This window comes from Populus euphratica, unplaced genomic scaffold (genome assembly GCF_000495115.2).
Source record: "Populus euphratica unplaced genomic scaffold, PopEup_1.0 scaffold46.1, whole genome shotgun sequence".
NCBI classification, from domain to species: domain Eukaryota; kingdom Viridiplantae; phylum Streptophyta; class Magnoliopsida; order Malpighiales; family Salicaceae; genus Populus; species Populus euphratica.
The window spans coordinates 3,608,157-3,612,528 of NW_011499852.1; positions in this window are offsets into that span (position 1 = coordinate 3,608,157).

Genomic DNA, 4,372 nt, shown 5'->3' on the forward strand with positions numbered 1-4,372 from the left:
ATGGCTGGCTGGTGCCGTCATTGGCTATGATGGTTATGGAGACTATATATATATTGTACAAGAAAAGGGGTAATAGTGGTGTGAGAAATTAGAAATCTTGAATGAGACGCTGTTTACTTTCTCCAAATCAAGAAACGGTATCGCGTTCGCAGAGAGCAAGGCTTTTGCCAGTCGCCGACTTGCTTCTCCTCTGTTTTTTTTTCCCCTCGTCTCTTTAACATAACGACAGAATTTTCAAAATATTATTTTGATGCTAAGTTATTATTATTTAAAAAAAAAAAAACAGTTATAAGAAACGGTGTTTGACACTCTTCATGTTCTAGTTCCTAAAAACAGAGAAAAATTAGTATCGTGAGTTTTATCCTTACTCAACTTATCCTAGTTTTAAGTGTTAAGAATAGAAAGGACACCTAAACTAATATTCTAAAATCTGAATCCAAGGTTTGTTCCAATAGTTTTTCCATTGTGTTACCTATCCTCCTTTTCGTTAAGATTTTCTAATGCATCAATAAATTTTTTTCTTATATGTTTGCTTAAAAATTAATAATTAACCATCATATTATATATTATATTTGGTAAAATATCAAGTTTAAATGATATAAATTTAACTTATTTTTTAGTTTAATATTATTAAATTCAACTATACATGGAGTTCAAGTATTTATAGGCCTAATAAAATCTCAAACCTAATTTTTTTGAGTTCAATTATATGTTTTTATGGGTTCAATTATATATTGAGCCTAAAAGCATGTGAATTTAGCAAGATGACAAATCTAATATTATTAGATTCAACTATGTTTTGGAGTCCAATATAATTTGAGTCTAATATTAATATCCTTAAGTTCAACTACATACTAAGTCCAAGTACATATAAGTTTAGCAATATATCAAATCAAATATTTTTAGATTTTGCTATGCACTGAACCAAAGTGCGTATGAGTATAAAAAGTGTTAAACCCAATATCTTGAAACTCAGCTACACCTTGAGTCTAAGTGTATATGGATCTGACAAGGTGTCAGTATCAAACATCCTTCAGTTATACCACACACTTAGCCCAAATACTTGTGGGTCTAGGAATGTGCCAGACCTAGCATTCCTAGGTTCAGCTATGTGCGAGGCTTAAGTGCTTGTGGGTATAGTAAGAAGCCAAATCTAAATATCTTGAATTCAGCTACGCGCTGAGTTCAAATATACATGGATTTGACAAGGTACCACACTTATGACCCTTGAGTTTAAAGTCATTCCAAGTTAAATACATAAAAAGTTGATAATCCTTTTAGGTTCCATGTTGGGTCACATAAATTTATTTGTTTATTCTCATGTATTTTAACATAAAAGATTAAAAGTCAAGAACAATAATCTTTCTATGTCTATAAGTATATAAAAATCTCCTAAGAGCCTACCATAATTCCATTAATATTAATTTTGTGTAAGAGATATTTATCCCTCATTAATATTGTGCAAAAGATATATATCCCTTAGTAATGCTATCAAGAGGAAATAATGCTTTAACCCCTTCATTTATGTACTATGACAAAGTTCAGAGGCTATATATATTCTTTGAACTACTAAGGTAAATGGTTCACACTTTTTTAATTCTTTAGAAATAATGCTTTAACCCTTTCATTTATGTACTATGACAAAGTTCAGAGGCTATATATATTCTTTGAACTACTAAGGTAAATGGTTCACACTTTTTTAATTCTTTATTCATGCTTTTATTTTATAGAGCATTTATCATATATAACTAAGAAAAAAAAATTTATTCTTAAGAATTTAAAGTTTATTTTCTCATTTTTTACAATCCCTTATTAAAAGTCATTGAGTTTATCAATGTAGGGTTTCTAAATCTCATAAAAAAAATTATTTTCAAAGTTCTAGATCTTTTATCACTAATCATCAACTTCTTGAACTCTGAAAAAAAAATCATTAACGTGAATGTGTGATCATTTTCTATATAAATACTAAAACAACTCTCATTTCTGAGCATAATAGATTCTGGAACTTCATCACTTTCCAATATCAATCCTATAGTACAATTTATAATTTGTTTTAAAATGCACCTATTATAAACCTTTTTTTTTATATATATAATTTTCTCTAAAATTTCACATTCCAAACCCTATAAATAGGACAATTACAATTATTAAAAAGACTAAAGAGGCGTAATAAATTAAACATTGTGTATCAAAACTCATCACACTATGAATTATTATAATATAATGATGATTTTGCCCTAGTATTGGCTAAGAAAGTGCAAATTGAGGGGCAAAATGGTCTTTTCATAAGGTTCATTTGGTATTTATCAAATTAATCAGGGAAGACTCAATCTTCTCATATTTTTATAGTGAAATGACTTAATTACTCTTTAAAGAAAAAAAATCTTTTACTAGTATCCAGGGGTGTTTTTGTCTTTTAATTTTTTTTACAACCTGATTCAATTAGGTGCTATTTAATGATTTAGCTATTGGAACATCGAGGGATAGCCTTTTATACCCAATTCACCATCTTTTTTGGTTCACCTAAGCTATCCTTTAAAAGTCCAACAATTGATATCAGAGCTTATGTTCTTGCTATAGGACTTAATCATCTTAGGTTAAAGATCATGATCTTTAATGAACTTAAATTTCCTAGAACAATAATATATGAAGAAAATAACATAGACTTACTTAGCTCAAGCTCCATCAAACAAGATGAAGATATTGATATGAATTTTGATGACTTGATTACCTTATATGAAACCTTGTATAAAAAGAACAAGATGTATAAAAACACTATAAAAACTTGGAAAAGATGCATGGGAATTTGAAAAAAATGATTTGCTTGAAAAATATGATAGATAACACAAGTAAACGAATCATTATATGGTATTGCTAGTAGTTTCTCATCATTAGATGATTTGAAAAATGAAAACGATGCTTTTAAAAAATAATTTGAAGACCTAACTTCAACTTTAGCTAAGTTTATTCAAGGTGAAGATAACTTGAATGTTTTGTTAGGGGACAAAACATGACTCTAAATAAAAGTGGTTTAGGTTTCAATTGTGTAGAAAAAAAAAATATCCAATGAGCATGTTAATCAATCTATCATGCATAGTTGTTTTTCTAGATCTGAATTTTGCAAGAGGAAAGGCCATTTATTATATAAATATAGATTAAGAAAAATAGCATTTTTAAAAATATGATGTGTGTATCAAAAAGTATAATGCCTAATATACAAGGACCAAATGTTAAAAGGACATCTAAAAATACTTCCTATAAGAATTTTAGGAATGGAGGAGTAAGGAAAGGGTTCCAATAAAGAAGGAACCCAAGTCATCGACAAGCAAGATCTCAATTCCATAATCGACAATTGAGAGACAACTTGAAATGGAGGAATCAATGGCAAAGGCAAGAAAGACCTTACTTCTAAAAAATCCAAGTTAGAAGAAACCCACATTAGAAGAATGATGATAAAAGAAATGCTAGACCCTTAATCATCAACAACAATGTTAGAAGGAGCGTGCCATGACAACGTACAATATCTCAACCCCAAAGATATCAAATGGAAAGTAACTGATATTGAAGGCACATGGAAAGACAACTAAGACCTATAAAAGCAAGGCTTTTTGGAAGGACAAGTCCTATGGTCCAAAATATCAACCAAAGACCAAGAAGAAATGTTTATCAATCTTAACTACACACACCATGTTTTCAATGGGTTCAAGCCTTATAAGTTTGTTAAAATACTGATTTGTTACAAATGCACCTATACAAATTCTAATGTAACATTAATTATTAAAAATTAAAATTAAAACTAATTTATTTGGTGGAAAATAGTTTGTATTTTAATTTTACCATTCAATAAAAAAATTTATGTCAATTTTGATCATTATTTTTTTTTTAAATTTTTTAGTCTTTTTGTTAAATTAATTTTTCTTTTCAATTTCACTCTTCAATAAAATATAAAATTTAATTTGTATTTTAATTTTGATAGTCATTCTTTTAATTGCTATTTTTAAAATCATTTTTTATAATTAAAATTCTTTTTTTTAATTTCATCCTTTAATATTTAATTGATTGAGAATTAGACTTTATAGTTTTTTCAGATATAGTATTTCAGGTCTAATGAACTTAGTTATGAGTTTAAAATGTTATTAGGAGCTTTTTCTTTTAAAAAAAGTCTTTATATTTTTTTTATCAAGTTATTTTAATTTTATAATCTGAATCATTAGTTTGGAGAAATATCTTGAGTTGGCTCAATCATGTTGACTTGGGTTAAGGTTAACGAGAGTTGGTTTTTTTAATATCTTTTTTATCCTATTTTTTATAAAATATTTCTTTTTCAATTTATTCTAATCATTTTTTTTAATTTGATTTATCTAATGTTATT